The sequence below is a fragment of the Rosa rugosa genome, chromosome 1 (genome assembly GCF_958449725.1).
Source record: "Rosa rugosa chromosome 1, drRosRugo1.1, whole genome shotgun sequence".
NCBI lineage: Eukaryota > Viridiplantae > Streptophyta > Magnoliopsida > Rosales > Rosaceae > Rosa > Rosa rugosa.
Window position 1 is genome coordinate 7,346,173 of NC_084820.1, and position 20,674 is coordinate 7,366,846.

General features: G+C 40.5%; 2 long non-coding RNA genes and 1 pseudogene across 9 annotated transcripts; 1 reads left to right on the forward strand and 2 right to left on the reverse strand.

Annotated features, from left to right (window-relative positions):
- The first annotated feature begins 7,833 nt into the window (after window positions 1-7,833).
- Window positions 7,834-11,799, forward strand: LOC133713977 (uncharacterized). Of its 8 annotated transcripts, none has more exons than XR_009848388.1 (8): window positions 7,834-8,092; window positions 8,192-8,280; window positions 8,391-8,542; window positions 8,679-8,891; window positions 9,521-9,673; window positions 10,624-10,753; window positions 10,820-11,070; window positions 11,289-11,798. It is a non-coding gene; the product is annotated as an uncharacterized LOC133713977 (long non-coding RNA). The 8 variants fall into 8 exon arrangements; XR_009848389.1 differs by having other exon boundaries at window positions 9,521-9,693; window positions 10,664-10,753; window positions 11,289-11,797; XR_009848384.1 differs by having other exon boundaries at window positions 10,664-10,753; window positions 11,289-11,794.
- A 78-nt stretch (window positions 11,800-11,877) lies between these two features.
- Window positions 11,878-14,967, reverse strand: LOC133713967 (alcohol acyl transferase 1 allele GSa-like; annotated as a pseudogene).
- Window positions 14,968-16,852: 1,885 nt separating this feature from the next.
- Window positions 16,853-19,913, reverse strand: LOC133736806 (uncharacterized). The gene is made up of 3 exons (XR_009859743.1): window positions 19,196-19,913; window positions 18,565-18,641; window positions 16,853-17,048 (listed from the first exon to the last, which is right to left on the reverse strand). It is a non-coding gene; the product is annotated as an uncharacterized LOC133736806 (long non-coding RNA).
- Between the last annotated feature and the right edge of the window lie 761 nt (window positions 19,914-20,674).

The window sequence follows — 20,674 nt, forward strand, 5'->3', positions numbered from 1 at the left end:
TTTAGGAGAAATGGTTAAGTGCAATTTTGGGTATTGATTGTAGTGACATTGTTGGGTATCCATAGTGGTTCAAGTGAATTACTATGCGATATGGAGTTTGATTCGGTTTCTAAATCGTAAATTCATAGGGTATGAATTGTGGTAAGTTTAATGGAGAAATTAATAGAGGAAATGGTTGAGATTTTATAAGATTTGTATGAGTAACTCTAAGGATGTGGGTTTTTCCTAGCTAACTCAGGATGTGTTTAGCTTTATTAAACCCTAATTCTAACGACAAAATTGTTTGTGTTTGGTTTGACTCTAAGGATGCTAGCTAGACCCCTGTGCAACTTAATTGATTGTTTGTGATAAATCATTATGATTGATGTGTGCAGTAGAGTTGTTTATGGTTTTGAAAATAGTATTGGGTGACCAAGGTTCGATCCTTGGTGTTGTTGTTGGTTAAACAAAAAGAAAAGAAAACATGCACACCATCTTATTGATTTAATATTACAAAAAGGAAATTGGAACTAAGCTATACTAAGCCTAATTAGTAGCTCCGGATGGGTTGAGGCTGAGCTCAAGAGAAACTGGAGATCCACGGTTGTAACCGCCTGAGCCACCAGAATAGTAACCAAATGCGCTACCTTCCTCGGAAGTAGTCTTCGGGTTACCAAAGACGTCCTCGCCGTGCACGGGGAACAGAGGAAGAGTTTCAACCTCCTGGTGATCTCCACCTCGTTGTTGCAGGGATGTTTGTCCTCCTGTTGTGCCAAAAGAGTTGTACTGGTATTAGTGTTGAAGTGTGAGGAAGAATATGAAACAAAATTTAAATCAAGAAATCCTTCATTACCAGTAGAATCGGTGGAACCAAAGTTGAGATTAATGGATCTACCATCATCAGTAGAACTAGTGGACCCAAAATTGATGTCAATGGATCCACCAGCTGGCCCAAAATTGATGTCGATGGATCCACCAGCACCAGTAGAACCAGTGGACCCAAAATTGAGATCAATGGATCCACCAGTACCAGGAGAACTAGTTCCCATGGGCACTTGAGCAGCCTGATTGCACCTCTTCATCTGCTTCTCTCGAGCCCTGACATTCTGGAACCAAAAATAAATGTTCTTGCCCTCAACCTGTCCATACTGTTGCAGATGGAGACAGATCTCGTGAATCTGCTCTGTAGTTGGGGTCTTAACTCCCTTGTCGTAGTAAAGATCCCTGAGGATCCTTATTTGATCTGGAGTAGGAACCCACCTGGCACGGCTTCGCCAGAAATCTGTGTTGGCACTACTCCCGGCTGCTTGGTTGTTTCCTCCATCCTCGATTTGTTGCTGGGTTTGTAGCTCCATTAGTTGCAGAGTTCGTGGTTCCATGGTGATGAGTTGAGAGGAAGTGTAAATTGAAGAACGAAGTTGTTGAGTGTTTGTGGGAGATTGACCTTAGAAGGATTAAGGTCGATGAAGGGGTATTGGAGATCTGAAAGTTCAGAGGAAAGAAGAGATCGAATCTTCAAATGGAAGAAAAGATCTGAGAGAGAAGGATTGAAGATTTGAGAGTGAAAAACTGGGGATTTGAGAAGAGAAAGGCTGAAGAGTTGAGAGAGAAAGGCTTGAGCTCGGAAGAAAATTTCTTTTCCTTTGGAGTGAACAGTCGCGTCTCCAGAATGCACCTATTTATAGAACAAGGTGAGCAGATCTCCACCGTTGGATGAACGATCTCAGAATTTGAATCCACGCGTTGGATTAAAGTCGCCCCGAAACCCGGAAAAGCTGTTGGCGCGTGTTGAGCGTGTAAGGGGACCGAGGGAATCTCGAGGCGCTGTGGCAGACAGCTGTAGCCGAAAGCAGATTTGACTGCCGTAAATCACGGAAGGGATAAGCCGTGACACAAGTGGGCCGTACTTGGGCCTGTCTCGGATCAAGGCATCACTGTAGCTGTGGGAGGAGGCCTGATGGGCCGAGTTTCAGAAACAGTTTTGGACATGATGGGCCGAGTTTCTGAAACAGTCTTGGATGTTTTGGGCCGAATTGTTGAAACAGTTGAAACAGTTGGTTAAATAAAAGGATTGGTATGGATAATAACGTGAGCAGCTGTGCTCGAGTGGTTGAGTGTAAAGTTCGTGTACAAGAGGTCTGAGGTTCGAATCTCGCCTCTCGTTTATTTTTATTATGTTCGTTTATGACATAATAAGTATAAAATTTGTACACATTATATTAAGCACAGCTTGTGCTCCAGTGGCTGGGGACAAAAGTTTTGTGCAGCAGGTTGAGGTTTCGAACCTTGCCTTCCCCGTTATTTTATTTATGTCGCTTATGACATAATAAATATAACACGTGGGCATATATTAATGAAGGCAGCTCTTGCTTCAGTGGTTGGGAGCAAAACCTTCGTGTTCGAGGTCGGGAGTTCGAACCTTACCTCTTACAAATATTTTTGGATCTCGTATATGCTTGATATACGGACGTATATACGGTCTGTATGGTATGCATACGTATATACAGTTGTACGGTATGCATACATATATACGGTCTGTACGGTATGCATACATATATACGGTATGTACAATTTCATACCGTAGCCGAGCTGGAAGTTGGTGGGCCGATTGGTAGGCCCAAATAGTAAGCCCAATTGTTCGGCCCGATTGGTAAGCCCAAATGTTAAGCCCAATCGTTCGGCCCGAATGGTAGGCCCAAATGTTAAACCCAAATTGGTTTGGGCCGGTTCGAAATGTGGATGGTCCGATTTCTTCAGGCCCAAATGGCCAGCCCTAGTGCTTAGCCCAAGGATTGAGTAAGCCCAAGTCATCATCACTGGGTGACATAATTTCTTGGCGTGCTTTTTGGAATGAATTGTTTGGAGTAATGCTAATTGAGTAGCGAAACGCTTTGTGGGAATGTTTACTGTGCTTGTATGCCAGTACAGGAAGATGATCTATGTGAAGATCTATGTGAGGATCCTTGTGATGATTTTGTGTGAGCTTACTTTTGTGATGAAAGGATTTAGTGGCCATAGGAATGTATTTTTATACAAAGGGCTGTGGCTTTGTAGATTACTACAGCTTTCGAAAGGATGGAGATTCGATGGTTAGGTCAACCTTAATCGTGAGGAATTGACTTGCGCGTAAATTTCGGGACGAAATTCCTTTAAGGGGGGTAGATTGTAATAACCTCGATTTTCAATCGGGCAATACTTGGCGGCAGTTTTATTCAATGAAGTATTCATTTCGATTTGGTAGAAAATAAAATTACGTCAAATCTCAATTGTTAATTTCGTAGCAAGGATTAATCAAATTACACTACATTAATCATTGCTGTACCTCATTTTTTCTGGTTTTATCACAAATTATAGTGGCAAATACTTTGTTTAAAAAAAGATTGAGGTGCTCTCCGTGTTTCAAGCAATAAGAGAGGTAGTGCGACACTAGTTGTTTTATACTCTACATGTTGATAGATGGTGGTGTACCAGCTCCAGAAGAAAAGAAAGAAAATTCGTTTTTTTTTTCTCTCTCTCTCGGCCGAACCCAGGGAGCTGAAGATTTTTCTCCAAGCTTGTTCTCTCTCCACAAGCCATCAATCGATTCCAAGTCACGTCCCACGCCTTCGTCTCTTCCTTGCGCAGCTGTCTGTGGCAATCTTACGCCCTGGAACGACAGGCAGCGGCGGCGGAGAGCCGGTTTGTTTAAAACCCCGTTTTAGTTCCAATCGAGATATCTCACGCTACCGGCCACCGATCCTTGCAAAACTTTATCCTCGTGCTTGCCTCAACCCCCTGAAGCCCACAGAAGCAGCGTTGCACGGCGACGCATCCCGTAGCAGCAACTACAAGTCAACCCCGCCAAGAACGAAACCGGAGCTATCGATCCAAATATCTCAAGCTACAGACCATATTTTTCTGTGATTCTTGAACCAGTGAGTTATTCTTGAGTTTCTTAACAACTCTTCAGAAGGAATCGAAGCCTTAAATTGAAGTTTTGACGTCGAAATCGAGCCTTGCCGGATTCTGCAAAATTCTGGAATTTTTCCGACCACCGAAGCTTTCGATCGGTATATCTCGAGCTACAGAATATATTTTTCTGTGATTCTTGAACCAGTGTGTTCTTCTTGAGTTTCTTAACAACTCTTCAGAAGGAATCGAAGCCTTAAATTGACGTTTTTACGTCGAATTGGAGCTCGCCGTTTTCTGCAGTTTCTCGCCGGATTCTGGAAATTTTCCGGTCACCTCGACTGTTCTAGGTAATTTCCGACCACTTCCTTTCGTTTTAAGACTTCATGCTAGTTATGAAAGTGGATCAGCTCGTCATTTGGAACAAGTTTGTAGTTGACGACTTTTGCATCGGAGGTGGTTGACCGGCGTTGGCCGCCGCGTTGACCGCCCACTGACCGCCCCTTGTGGCGGCGCATTCGACCATATTTTGAATTTTTATTATCTAGGCTATGTTCTACGCATCCATATGAGCGTTTTGATATATTATAAGGTTATGTTAGAAAAAGTTGATAAATAGTGGATTTACGTTTTTACGTTACTATTTAACGTTTTTACGTTTTATCTTAAGTTTACGATCTGCGAAGATCTGACCATCGGTTTTACTTCAAATTTAGATATGTTGATCGTATGACTGTCCCGATGACTTTGTGTGGTCACGGGCGAAGATCCGACCGTTGGATCTTCGTATAAATGTGAAATAGTGATTTGGAGGGCGATTCGTGAGAATCTGACCGTCGGATTATAGTATAAATTTGTGGAGATGTTTGTAAGGACGATTCAGGAAGATCCGACCGTTGGATCTTCGTGATAATTTTGGAGGATGTTCCTAAGGGCAATCCGTGAGGATCTGACCGTTAGATCATCGCGTAATTTCGATCCGACCGTTGGATCATCATTAATTTAGAATCCGACCGTTGGATTGTTGTATATGTGTGGTTTATGAATGATTGCTAAGTTAAGATCGTATCTGACTAGGTGATTGACGGTTTAAGTTGGTGGACGATTGTGGATCGAATTTTGAGCTGTTAAGAAGACGCAGCTGGATTAGAGGTGAGTAAACCTCACATGGTTCATATTACGAACCGAATATAATTAATTGATTTTTGTCGTAATTGTGTGGAAATTGTTTATGAAATAAAGATTTGTTTTGAAATAATATGAACTTGATCAACTACGGTTCATAGGGCTGCGGCTCACAGGTAAGAAAATGAATTTAAGTATAAAATGAATTTATATTTTTAATGCGTGTGAACTATAGTTGGTATTAATAGACATTCCTGTGCGAATGTCTATGTATATATATTATTTACGTGAAATAATATGTATTGTTGGAGTTGTGAAATATTATGTATTGTTGGAATTGTGTTGAGTTTATTGTTAAGAAACAATATATTGTGAGGGGTATTGAGTTTATTGTTGAGAAACAATATATTGTGAGGGGTATTGAGTTTATTGTTGAGAAACAATATATTGAGAGAGATGTTGAGTTTTATTGTTGAGGAACAATAAATTGTTGTGATCTGTGGAGATCAATAGGTCACGGGGTGACCATGGCATACTATCAGCGACCCACGCTCTCGCGCCGGGTAGGTGGAACTGATAGTATTAAATCGTGAACCACGCTCTCGCGCCGGGTAGGTGGAAACGATCAGTTAGAGCTCTAGTCTGTCTGCCAATTGTTGAGTGGTGTTGTGAGGGAATTGTTGAGGTTACTTGAGACTGTGAGTGGTCATGTATGAGTGATGTTGAGGTTACTTGAGACTGTGAGGGGTCTTATGTGAGAAGTGTTGAGGATACTTGAGTCTTTTAAGAATGAGTTCTTAAAAGAGAGCCTCAAGAGTATCCTTCCTTTTATGGTGATTGTGTTGAGTTATATTAATTGTAAAGAAATAAATCAACAATTCTTTCTTGTTTACTCATACTGGCTGTAAAAAGCTTACCGGGTTTTGTGTTGTTGCAACTCCCGGTACACTATTCAAATTGTGTAGCGGGTAATCCTACAGGACAGGAGAACCAGGACGGTGATCGTGCGGTTAGAGCAATTGTTAGAGTTTTACAGCAATTGTACGTTGTGAGGTGTGTTATGCTCATTTGAGCTTTACAATATTGCTTGTGAGAGTGAATTGTAATAATGAACTCGAAGTTTCGAGATTTGGATTTTGTAATTGTAATTATTCATGTTTCGGATTTGAATTTATTATTCAAAATTCGGGGCGTGACAAATTCCCTGCCCTCAATTTTTATTTTGTTTTTGTAATAGAGATAGGAAGATAAGGGAGGAAACACATGAGACCACACAAATCAAGGATCCACACAACACCAGTAGTTATACACAATCTGTCATCTAAATGAAACTTTTCTGTAAACCTCGATCTGCGAATCCACGGTTTGCCAGTAAATTACGAAAGCGGTATGTTCATATTATTTATACAATTAGCCAATGCTCCGTAAGCTTTTACAATAGATCCACTGCTCGAAGCCTCGATCACAGTTTCTAGTAATGCACCTGAAAGATGAAATATTAAAACACGAAAAAAGCGGGAACTTGGAAAAGATAAAATTATGTTAGAGATATATGCAAACTAATTTTTTTTTTTTTTTTGATCAGGTACTTAGCTGTTAGTAACTCACACACCCATGCAGTGGTATCCCAGCGCCAGGACACCTGCACCGACATTGCGGCGAAAGCCAGGCAAAGCCAGACTAATCCACTGCACCGCAGACGCACGAATCCAAAGGATCCCTCAAATCTGCTGGCCACGGGATGGAGCTGGGATTCGAACGCTAGACCTGGGGGTTCCAGACTAGGCCATTCGACCAACACACCACACCACGTGGTTAAAAATTAATTGATAGCAAAAATTTTTCCACAATTTTTTTTTTGTCAAATTCTTTTTATTAAAAAAAAAATGAAAAGAGCCTTCGTGAAGTCTCTCATAAAAAAGGGAGACATATTGGTCATCGGCAAAAGACCTCCTATAAGAAATTAAAATAGAACCGGACACAATTTTGCCAATGAACAAAACGTTTTCGAAAATCGTTCAATTAAAAAAAAAAAAAACCTCACACTTGCACTAACGGACAATTTGTTGGCGTAAATGCCTCTCATAAAAAGGTGAAATAAAACTGAGCAGCCCCTTTGCCCACAAACGGATCACCGCTAGAAAGTTTCCCATAAAGAAATTAAATAAAATTAAAGGGACATTGTTGGCTTAATAGTAACTAGTCATTCTCCACACATGCTCTGTATGTGTAAATATTTTTTATTTTATTTTTTCAAAAATAAAAAAGAAGACTGTCATTACAGAGAGAAGATAGTGGGAGTAAAAGTTGGGTTCTGGGTTTTTTTTTTTTTTTTTAATAATAAAAGTATATTTTGTAAATGTCATGATTGTCTTTATGATTTAATTAATTCTCAAAGTTTTTTAATCTTTTAAGGTCATTTCTGTCAAAATTTTTGATTTTGGCTAACAGACCCTCTTCTCTTAGTAATAGTATAGATAGAGTTATACTCCAAATGCCCCAGATTCATCTTCTTCAGCTCTTGATTTTAATAATGAAAAAAAAAAAGAGACAGAACCTGGACTAATGTGTGTAACCGAGATCTTCCATTAACTCAATATATGTGTAATTGTGTATCATTCAATACATTTGTTCAAATAATTAAAGACATTCTTACATCTATAATATTATAGGATCCTTTATTAACATGGACATTTACTATATACTAATTCTCAACGCACTGTTCATCGGCTTATGAACAGTGACGGCTCGAGCCGAGCCATTATGTGAAAAGTCTATTTTGCCCCTGCATGCTATTTCACACCTGGCGTACTGCTCCGTGCTATCGTGTCTTTGCTTCTTCGCTCCACACAGGGGTGGAGAAAGAGAGAGAGAGAGATGGCAAAGGAAGTGCTCCTGTCTAGCGTCTCAAAACGTCGGTGTCTTTCTTCTTCGCTCCAGAGGTAGAGAGAGAGAGAGAGAATGAGGGGAATTGAAATCGATGCTTGAGGTAGAGAGAGAGAGAGTATCGGTGCCCAAGTGGGAACAGCTGCATGTTCCGTCCCAGATTCAAATCGACGGCGGCCATGGCTGTTGGGATGAAGAGTCGATCTGTTTTTAGGTCCAACGCTCCACCCATCAATTCATCAAGAAGGTATTAATTGTTGAAGTGGTCTAATTGGAAGCATTGAAATTATATTCTTTTTTTTGTTTGATTCAGGATTTTGTGGGTGTTCAGAAAGCGGAGAGTTCAGTGAAAGAGCTCGGTTTCAATCCCAGTGGCTGTTCTTGACCTTGATAATGAAGAAGGTACAGACCATTTTGGGTTTTTTGATTTCTTCCCTGTTTTGAAATTTAAATGCTCAAATTCTTCCTTTCATTGTTCTTTTGTACTGAAATTTGAGTATTTTGATGGGCAGAGTGAGAACGAGAAGATAGACCTGAAATTGTTGTTGTGAATGTAGAAAAGAAAACAGGAGAAGATGAGAAGAAGGGTGAAAGGTCTGGTGCTTCGTGCTCAAGCTCGGATCTTCCTTGCATGGATAAGCTCAGGGATCAGATTTCTTGAGAGGTATGGGCTTGAACTTTATCAACAAATCTTCATATATGATTGATTTAGGATCTTTGATCATTGTTTATATGTCAATTATTATGGTTTTTCTTTGATAAATTCAATATTTACTGGTGATTTTTTTCCCCCGGATTAGTGATTGGATCGACCAGTTAAGGAATATGATGGCTGACGGCGGAGAGGGATCTGGTGGCGATATTCAAGGCGGTGAGGGAGAAGGAGAGGAAGAAGAGGTGGGCGGTGGAGGAGGAGAAGAAGAAGAAGAAGGAGGCGGAGGTCAAGGCCAAGGAGGAGGCCAAGGTGGTGGAGGAGAAGAAGGACAAGGAGGAGGAGAAGAGTGGAAAGAGAGGTATGGATCATGAGCTTTTTGATTTCAAAGATATAAACTTTTTGTTGTGTTTAGTTATATGGTATGATGTTGTGATTTTGATTGATTGTTGGGGAATTAGGAATGAGGTGTGTAAATTGAAATGTTCATTTGGAATTTTACTGAAGAACAATGTGTTTGTATAGTGTGGAAGATAATGGGATGAAATGTATGAACTCTAGAATTGGTTGGAAATTTTGGTAAAGAACAATGTGTTTATATAGTGTGGAAAGTTTTGAACTTGGAATCTTTTAGCAGATGAGTTGTGGTTTTGCAATGTGATTGTTTCATATGTTTGGATTTTAGGAAATGTGTTAGGATGTAGAGACCGATATGTTCAAAATTCAAAGTGTTAGGGTGATTTGTGTTGAAGATTTTGAAATTGTTGTTCGGTGGCATATTTGGGGGTTTGTAAGAAATTGGTGATTTTGAACCATATGCTTGGGGGGAGAAATTAATGTGACTGTTGTGGTATTGGAATGATGAAGCACAATATATTTGTTGGCATTTTATTCTGTTTCTCATACAAATGCTAATTGTGTTTGCTGCCCCAGGTACATAGAGTATAGTTATATATTCTTGACTTTATAACACTGATTATTTATGTGCAGTTCCAAACAAAGGGAATGGGCTTGATATGGAGAAATACTCATGGACCCAGAGTCTGTAAGAGGTCAATATAATCATTTCAGTGCCTGCTGGAACTAAATCAAGGGATATTGTTTATGAGGCCAAGAAGAACCGTCTGAAGTTTGGACTGAAGGGTCGGTCTCTTATAATTGATGTAAATCTGCTGCTTTATTATTCATATTATTAGTCGGCCGTATATCACAAACAACTAGATATGATATGAATGCATAGAGTAGTTTACTATGGTAACATTTCAAGCATAACTCTAGATATAGTTAGAGATCCTACACATAATCAAAAATAGTGGCAGATTAGAATGTGTGTGCATGAACTATACTAAAACAATGATGGTTCTGGTATATACCCCTTCCATTTATTTCTTTAATTTTGATCCTTCTTAATGGTACAGATGCATAGACTGCATATAGCTGCATTATGCATTAGTGAAAGTACTTGACACCATACAAAACTTGCCTTTCTAATTTAAATGGTATTTAGTAAACTTGGTGCAACTTTTATAACCTACTTTTCTTCGCTTCGCTCAATCATTGGTTTGTAGAGTTTGCTGCATGGTGGCTTGCAAGGAATATATTTATGCTTGAGTGATCACTCGCTTGGGATACTAACTAAAAGTTTTGGAGCCTTAGCAGTTAAATGTTTTGATTATACTTTGGCGTTAGCATGATGTAAAAAGATTTTAAATGTTCTGTATGCAGAATGTGTTCAGTTAATCTGAAATGCAATTTTTATTTTCTGTTGTGTTTTCTTTGCACCTAAAGAGTTTATTGACATTTTATATTACGTTTTGGACTTTTGGGCAAGTAAAAGCTGCATCACTCAGGCTTTAAATTCCCAAATAGTTTGAGGGTATCATACTGGCAATAAATGAGAGGAACATCTATTGAGATTGTGAAAACATCATATGAAAGAGTGATATAAAATTCATTTTTATTAGTGTAATAAGTAACAAAATAAATGCGAGATTGTTTATATGCCTGCAATTTAACAAACATATCATTTTCTATGCGAATTTGGATAGGACAATTATAGTATGAATTGGTTTCAATTGTTTCTTTTCTTTCAGGTTTGTCAACGTCTTCATTCATTTTTTCTGTACTATGCAGCAAAAGATATTCTATCAAGTGTAGGGAAGAAAACGGTGGAGTCCATGGTGCCATTAGCAGAGAAAACTAAAGACATGGCCGTATTTGCAGGTAAGACCACTCTGCATTATGTTGGTCATGTTGCGGTGGATTTGAAAGACAAGGCCGCTGTGGCAGGTTGGACTGTAGCGCACGACGGAACTGAGGCACCAGTGGAGGGAACCAAAGCAGCTGCAAGATTAGTTGCCGGAGCAGCAGGGTATGCTGGTCATGAGGCTGTGGATATTGTGTCCATGCCTTTTGAGTGCTGCTAAATATGCTCTGTTGTGGTGACTGGTGAGAAAGCTGAGGAGTTCACTGCTCGGAAGAAGGTAGAGGCGATGAGAGAATATGAGGCCAAGAAAGCAGCTGAAGCAAATAGGCCCAAGGTAGATATGTCATGTCGCCTATAATATGCTTACTGTTATTCATTCTGCAGTTAAACTTTCTGAAAGAGATGGAGAGGAGTAAAATTCTCAAATATATTGAATAAAATGGTTATCTTCTCTTTTAAAAAAAAAAGGTTATCTTCAAAGGCCACCAATTACTTATTTACTGATGATTAATTAGTATAAAACTAATTAGTTTATTGCTTGATGTGAACAAGGGTTCTGAGACTACTTATCAAGGAGGATAATCCAAATGCTGGGAGCAAGAGGAGACATGGACGAAACCAGTTCAGAGGGAATCTCAGCATATGCAGAGTGGCAGACCAACTGAAAAAACCAACCAGAAACCGCACAGTTAGAGAGGGAGCGCAAGAGGGCGGTACCTGGGTGCCGGGAACAATCGGCAGGACTTGAGGTGTGATACCGAGAGCTGTTAGTGAGACATTGGTTGAGATAGTTGAGAATACGAAAAACTTTGTTATTGGGTAGGGTGAAAATGGAATGGTTGAGGAGAGCGAGGAAGGGTGGAGCTCAAATGCACAGCAAGGAGGGCAAGAATGGAGCTCAAATGCACAGCAAGGGAAGCAGGGGTGGAGGTCATCTGAGAAGCATGGCAGGCAGGAGGGGAGGTCATCTGTGCTGGTGGTGATGTTACTAGAACATGATCTACTTAATGTTGTAAAACAGGCTAAATCTTTTGTTAATACAATGATTATGTCAACTATATTTTCTATGCTTTTGAATTTAGTCCTTAAATAATGTTGTGTTAGCTCCAAAACCGCGGCAAAGCGCGGGCATACTTTCTAGTGCAATCTAAAGCCGTGGAATAATCATTACAACATTGACATTAATCTATTAGCAGGTTTAGTGTTATTTATACTTTCCACCATCTCCGAAGATGTCATCCTCTCGAGTTCCTGCTGAAATCTCGTCATACTCCACAATGGCAAGCACACTGGCACCAAAATCCCGTCCTCTTTTTCCTTCTTGTGCTGGACAAAGAAACTAATAAGGTTCAAGGCCTTGTGAGGTCCAGAAAATGCCGGCGTTCCCCACCCCAAGTTGACTTCTCCAAAGCCAGTACGTCTAGTAACTGAAACTATGAAGTTCCCGGTCAAAGTAAATAGAGGCCGTCCTCTTATGACCATAAGATCTGCCACTGATTTCATGTACTCTTCATTCATTTCACCTTTTGCCTTCATCACCAACTCCAGTGCATATCCCAACAGACTTTCACACAATTGTTTCACTCCCGAAATAGCAGCTGGGTATGCGAATGTATTGCCGTAGTAAGTAGTAACGCAGAGGAAGACGTAGATTGTTGCGCTTCCCACGTGCATTGACTACGCATGAAACCCGAACAACCTGTTCCGGATTAAGTTCTATTGCAACTGTGCGGCATTTCCACAAACAAGATGTTATAAGGTCGAATGTCGAGCAATTGGAAAGGTGTGATGGAAGATGTTTCTTCAAGGCCATTATCTCCTTGTTTCTTCAAGATTTTTGCACCATTACTGCCTCATCAGAGCCCTGATCTGAGTAGTCAATCATTTCCTCGTATTCGTGATGTATACATGTAATTCGTGGTGGATCTCGGGCATTCAAGACCTCTCGCTCCCACACTAGCTGGTGGAATAGATGGTGCATTCTTTCCTTGAGCCATCTCCCCTACTGTGTTCAAGAACTGGACCAATCCAGGGGCATCACACATTGTGTAGTTTAGGCGCAATGCAAATATGAAACAGATGGTCACCTAGCAATTAAGTATGATCTAGTCAGCGATTTTTATCTTTATGTTCTTGTTATCATTATTAGAGCAAATTTTAGTTTAGTACTGTGCTGCATGAAAAACAGAAAAAGGAGGACATAGTCTAGCTGGTAATAAGTAATAACTTGCAATAACTAATTTTTTTTATTTTTTTTTATGAAAATTTGTAATAGGGCTAAATACTAGTTAGTAGTTACTACATTGTGGTTTCGGTTCAAAATCAATTCAGTCCATGAACCTCTAATTTCATCAAAAATACCCCTGCAATAACATTTCTCGTCCAATAGGTCATTCAGTCAATTGACAGTCAAATAGAGCTGTTAACTCGCTGAGGTGGCATGCCAACTCAGCTCTGGTGGGGACCCACATAGAAGGAAAATTCCCAAATTGACACTGGATTTTTTACAAATTTGATCAATACTGCTCCTCTAAAAAAAAAAAAAAATTCATGGCTGCTGCTAATTACTAATAATTACTCAAGTTTTCGGCTCTTTCTTCTTCAATTTATCACATACTTCTCAATCCATCATTCTTCTATCAGAAACACAGAACCTGATGGATTCAATTCCTCATCTTCAAACCAAAAAACATCAACTTCGATCAATTCTAAATCACACACTGCTTGTTTTGCAGTAAGAAAAAAAAAAGTAAAATCCTTTCCATATCTACCTAATTTCTGCAAATGATTGTATTAATAGTTCTGAAGGTGGACCTTCAGTGTGAAAAAAATAAAATAAATAGAATTCCTAATTCTGTTTATGAAAGTATTAGACATGAGGCACTTGCAAATGTCATAATATAGAACACACACCATAGAAAGAACAGATTGTGATCTAGATCGATTGAATTCAGCTATGTCAGGTGCGTAAGGGGATCCGCATGACAAGATGAGAAGTAGAAATGTGAATAAGGTGGCTTGGGAAGAGCAAGCTCCTCGGCCTGCTCATTGAGTACGGCTCCATCAAATCAGCTCCTCCTAAACCGACACTGACTCCGCCGTCGCGGTCATCTTCGCCACCACCTAGCTATAAGGAGGAGGTTGAAGACGAACATAACCATAGTTGCGTGGCACTGTTATGCTAGTTACTGGCAGTTCCACAAGTGTATTAAGGACAACGGCGATAGCGCACCACAATGTGTGAGATTGAGAGGCGAGATGAAGATCAAAAGCTTGGAGTGTTGGTGATAACCCACTAACCCATAACTCTAATTGTTGAATAAAAGAAAAACATAACAGAAAAAAGAAAACGCTCCTCATAAAGAAGCGGTGGAAGTGGGTTTCATTGGATATGGGGAGAGTGAAGAACTCATCAAGGAGATAAGGATGGAGGAGAAGGAAAATCAAAGGAGGTTGAGAAGCCTAGAAGAGAGTCAGGGTCAATTTGGGAACTTTACCTTTCGTGTGAGCCCCACCTGAGCTGAGTTGGCAGGCCACGTTAGTGAGTTAACGGCTCCATTTGACGGTTAATTGACGGAATGATCTATTAGACGAATAATGATAGTACAAGGGTGTAATTGATGAAATTAAAAGTTCAAACACTGAATTGATTTTAAACCCAAATTGTAGGATAGTAACCAATATTTAGCCATTTGAAATAACTAATTGTATCTGTTGACTTGCCTGAAATAACAACAAAGGGCAACCGAGAATGCCATCCGAGCCCGGGACATTGCATAGGAAGTCCTCTTACACAGGGCAAGGGGGTCGAATAGCATCTATGGTTTCCTCCAGAGTAGCGTCAGCATTAGCCTCAGCGAACAAGACACCTTCTCCGTTGCAATCCACCATAAGCTTTCTGTCAGGCCCTTCCCGGAGCCTACATGCCAAAGGGTAGTAATACACCAATTAATGCTTTACTTATTGCTTCCCTGATCATTGGAACGGGGTCTTTTCGGTTCGACATTGAAGGATTGTTCTTGTAGGCTATGATGACTGGTATCTGAAACCTAAGGCCTTGTTGGTCATCTATATCTGACAACATCTTTGTTTCATGTGGAGTTGGCCTCGCCGGAGTTATAAGTTGTGGCTGGGTTCGATTAACCTGAAACACTAAGGAGACTGGCAACGCCATGGCTTGATAATCAAAACCTTTACAAAGAAAATAGTGTTGAATGAGAGGATAGTGTTGGATGACCACAAGAAAACTACAAGATCGATAACTTTAGACTTTAGTTGTTATTTATAGAAAAGATGCAAGAGATACTTCTGTAGGCAGTTTTATTTGACTGTATGGGGTTATTATCACTGATAGGTCAGTCCCTCCTCATTTGGAGGAGAGTAAAACACGTGGTGGATTACACGTGAAGAAAGCATGAGAAATTATTGCTTTGGTGACCCATTAATTGAAGAATGGTATAGCTACATGATAGAGCTATAGAACATAGCATTTTTTGTTGAAGATGAGAAACAAATGTAGGACAAGATGGTCTGATGGTGCTTGGAGTTTTGTCATGAATTGATGAAGGAGACATGCAATTAATGTCAGCATGCAAACATAGGGCGTAAGAAATGGAAAAGCATGACCTGCCATGAAGAGCCAATGACGTAGCCAAAAATTTTGTTAGGAGGGGGTCAAGCAGTTGAAACTAAGAACCTCTAAAGAACAAAAAGCTTTAGAGAACAAGAAGCTTTTGAGGATAAATTCTCACACACTTTTCCAATCAACATACAGAGGCATATTTATACAACTTTATACAACCCTAAAACTGGGCTCACAAGGTGTAGATACCTCTACTAGCAAGACTAGTTTGCTATCTCACCAAGCATAAGTAACACGCTCTTTGGGACACCCACAAGCCATGGTGAGGCCCAACCGCTACTTGCATCTTGTAGCCCTATGTTCAAGCTACGCTACGGTATCCGGAAGTCACAAATCCGTCGCCGGGAAGCCACCTTTCCGGCCTTGCCAAGTTGCCTCCACAATATGATTTTCTAGACTAGAATAGTTGTTTGCTTGTCCCACATCGAAAACCATGTAAAGGAGAAGCATTCCTTCACCTATAAAAGGAATGCCTCCTCCCACTTAAACACCATCCCATTACATCTTTTGTAATCCCCTTGGGCCGCAAGGCTCAACACACATAGTTAAACATTCAAGTGGACGTAGTCTCTCGCTAAGTCGGGAGGCGAACCACTATACATCTCGTGTCACTCTCTCTCTCTCTCTCTCTCTCTCTCTAAAGCTAACTAGAGACCCCCTCGGTCACTAACGTTAACATTGGCGCCGTCTGTGGGAAGCCAACACAAAGGCTTCGTCACCTACCACGAACTTTGACCCGTAAGCGTCGAGTCAACGCTCGTTCAACATCAAATCGGGGCCGGTCAATGCTTGGTCAACTCCCATCTCAAAAGGTCAACGATGACCTACTCAAAAAAAAAAAAAAAAAATTATGGGTGTCAATTTACTCTGGACACCCGGAAAAATTCTTTGGCCACCCAATCTCTTCCTTGGCTTGTCATTCCGCCAGGAGCTTCCTCCAAGCTTTGATAGATTGCGGCCAGCGAAACTTCATCACACCTTCGTCATGCCTCCGTTGACCAACCAAGAGCTCTGCTGACCGAAAGCTTCGCGGACAAACCCCGCTGGTCACAGTCTGCAGCTGAGATTCACCGCTGGCAGATCACCATCAAGTGCCAGCAGACCTCAGCTAGCCTGCCTCCGCTAGCCTCCTTCCGCCGGACTTCCTCCGCTAGGCACCACCAGCGGAAACTGCTTCTTCCTCCACTAGCACACCAGGGCGCCAGCGGCCTCCATTCGGCCACCCACCGCTGGAAAATCATTCCGCCACCCTCCGCTGGGAAAAGTTCCGCTGAGCATACCCCGCTAGGTATCACCGCCGGACTACCTCAGCTGGCCTGCCTTCGCTAGCTTGCCTCCGCCGGACAATCTCTGCTAACCCACCACCGCTGGTCTCCTCCGCTGTCACGCCCCGAATTTTGAATGACAAATTCAAATCCGAAACATGAATTAAACAACTTAAACAATTAAACGTTCTGAATTTTTTTTTCTCAGAAACAACCTCGCCACTCACGCTCAAATTCAAAACTCGAAGACCTCGAGTTAATTATTACAACTCACTCGTACAAAGTAAATTGTAAAGCTCTAATGAGCATAACAAACCTCACAACTGAAAATCAGAGTATTACAAAGCAGCTACTCTACACGGTTCGATCACCTTCCTGAATTCTCCAGTCCTGTAGGATTATCCGCTACACCGTTTGAATAGTGTACCGGGATTGCAACAACACAAAACCCGGTAAGCTTTTGACAGCCAGTATGAGTAAAAGAAAGAATGGTTGATTTATTATAACACAGTACTTTTAACTCAAGTAACAACCAACAATTTCAACATCCACAAAGAAAACCACAATCTCGATAATCGATCACCAAAATCATTAACTCCAAATCATTTGAAATCACACACAAAGAAATCAAATGAATCACTCATCTCTACTCTTAACAAGATGTCTTTATCCCCACAATACGGAATAATATTTCTCAACTTTCTACAAGTCTCATCCATCACTGCACTTCCCAATTAAACTAATAAGAACATTAATCATGCATAGAAAATTAATTCAGGAAATAACCAACACGCATAAAATCAGAAGTCATAGTAATCCCTGCATATAATTTAGTTCAGGAGATTACATTAAAATCAAACAATAAAATGAAAACGAGAAATAAACGGGAAATCGAACCATAGAAATGATCAAGGAAATAAATAGAGATAATAAACAATATAACCGAAAAAGAAGAAAAGAGAAAAAGAATAGAAATTTAAACAAAAGAATTAACAAGGAAATTAATTAAAAACATCATCAACTCACACTAATAAATCCATCCAAAACTCAACACCTTTTACCAAAAGGACTCTTACAAGTCACATCGTGACAAAATCATAGGAAATGTTAACCTAACAAATCATTATGAAAATCCGGTCCAACCTGGACACGTTGGCAGACAGACTAGAGCTCTAACTGATCGAAATCACTAACCGGGCCAAAGGCGTAATTACGATATATTGCCTGAGGATGCAACCTGCAAACCCCGGATCTTTAGGCCAACCTGACCCTTAGATCAAAACATTTAAGCGAGTCGCACTGGACCCAAAATGTTAAAACAAATCAAACGGAGAAATCACAACCTGTGACTCTCAAATCCTCAGACCACCGGTCGTCAGATTAAAACATTTAAAATGGTCATACCGGACCTGAAAATGTTTCCCAACCCAAAAGGAGAAATCACAACCTGCAACTCCCCAAATCCTCAAACACTTTTCAAAACAATAGAAATACCATTTCCCACGACATATTGTTTCCCGAAAAGTCATACCCAAAAACAATATATGAACTCACTCACAAATATTGTTTGCATCACAACAATTCTACCAATACATATATGTTTCCGACATATGTAAATATTCAATTCAATAATCCACATACCACAATGCCACACCATCCATATATATATTCCACATAAATATATATATACGTAATTATCCGCTCAGGGATAATCACTAATACCAACTATAGTCCACACAATAAAATCGTGAAATTCATTTTTATAGTTTAAATACATTTTACTTACCTATGGACCGTAGTTGATCAAGCCCATATGATTTAAAACAAATATTTATTTCATAAATATTTTCACACAATTACGACAAAATAAAGTAATTAAATTTATTCGGTTCGTAATATGAACCACGTGAGGTTTACTCACCTCTGATCCAGCTGCGTCTTCTTAACAGCTCAATTAACAATCTCACGAATCGTCCGCCAAATAAATCCATCGATCACCTAATCCAATAATGATCTTAACTTAGCCAACAACTCAAAAGCACACATATACGGGAATCTGACGGTCGGATTCTAACTTATACAAAAATCCGACGGATGGATTCTCACAAATCGCCTCCCGAATCACCATTTCTCAATTATACGAAGATCCAACGGTCGGATCTTCGTCCGTGACCACACAAAGTCATCGGGACAGTCATACGATCAACATATCAAATCTACAATTCCATCAGACGGTCTGATCTTCACAGATCACAAATCGAACGATCGAAATCGATCGAACTTAAAAATTCATAACTTAATCATACGATATCCAAAAATTACGTGTAATATACCAAAATGATCGTATTGAAATATAGAATCTGAAAATGTACAGAAACCATATTTTTGATCCCCGGAGGTGGCCGGAAAGGGCCGCCGGAGTTAGTGGCAGAGCCGCCGCCGACCACCGCCAATGGTGTCGGGGCCGGGCTGCTCTTCTTCCTCTCATCATGCTTAACAAAAAACTCTAAAGGCTTGCTATCAGAAAACATCAAGAAGAGGTCGAAAATTACCAAACTCAGTCACGGTGGCCGGAATTTTTCCAGAATCCGGCGAGAGCTCCGATCAGCGTGAAAACGTCCACCACTCGCTTCGATTCCTTCTGGAGACTGGTTCAGAATCTCAAGGCGAGTTCATCAAGCCAAGAATCACAAAGAAAGGTGGCCGGAAACTCAAGATATCGGCGTTGACTCAAAATCGGGCTTAAATCGGAACAAGCTTTCCGCCGCCGCTACAGGCCGCGCCGCCATGAAAGGCTGCCACAGACAGGTGCGGAAGGACCATACGAAGCCAATGGAAGAAGTTTGGTGAGGATCGGTGGCCGGAGGAGGAAGATATGGCCGGACGAAAAATCAAGGCGATTTCCGGCCGAGAGCGTTTTCTGCAGCAGATTTTCCATTTTTGGAAAATCTGTTTTTATTTTTGGAAATTTCCAAAAATGGAAGCTTTATACCAAATTGGAAACTTTTTCAAAAAAATCATAACTAATTCATACGAACTCCGATTTTTGCGTTCCACATATGCACGCGATCGTATCGACGAGCTCTACAACTTTCATGAAGGAAGTTTTCCCAAATTCTGTATGTATAAAAAGTCACTTTTTGAGACCCCCTAAATAACGTTCGTTTTCGAAAATTAAATCGTTCGAACTAATTCCACAACTTCTTCAAGCCTCGTACTCGCTCCCACAATGGTGAAATCATTTCTAAAAATCCACGGAATTAAATTTGAATTTTTTTCGGGGTATTACAATCTACCCTCCTTAAAGAAATTTCGTCCCGAAATTTAAGCGCACTACCTATCAATCAGGTAAGGCTATCTTATTCTCAAATCCAGTCCATGCTCTCCTGCGTCGTAATAATTGGAAACGAGATCTTCATTCCATCTCAAACAACCTACCACTCACACAACACTCCAGAACAAGAAAACATAGGTTAGAGTTTAACCACCAACATTAGCCAAAACTTAAGCACACAAAACAATGTGCAGAAAACATTGCTTCACTAAATCATGAATTTATAAAATTCAAACACCTCCACAACGTCTTCTTATTCATTATGGGCCACTTGGGCCTTCTTGTGGGCTCTGGGAGGGTCCATTAACCCGCGTTTACTCCCAGTAATGATAGCTTGGGCTTGCCCAATCCTTGGGCTAAGCATTTGAACCGGCCATTTGGGCTGACCATTTGGGCTGAACATTGGGCTTCCATTTGGGCTTAACATTCGGGCCGAACATTTGGGCTGGAAACTCGGCCCACCAACTTTCAGCTCGGCTACGGTATGAAGTTGTACATACCGTTGGTATACCGTATCGACTTTACATACGTATACATACCGTACATACCATATGTATATCATACCGACCGTATATATGTATGAATACCGTACATACCGTATATACGTATGCATACCGTATATACGTCCGTATATCGAGCATATACGAGATCCAAAAATATTTGTATGATGTAAGGTTCGAGCTCCCGACCTCGAACA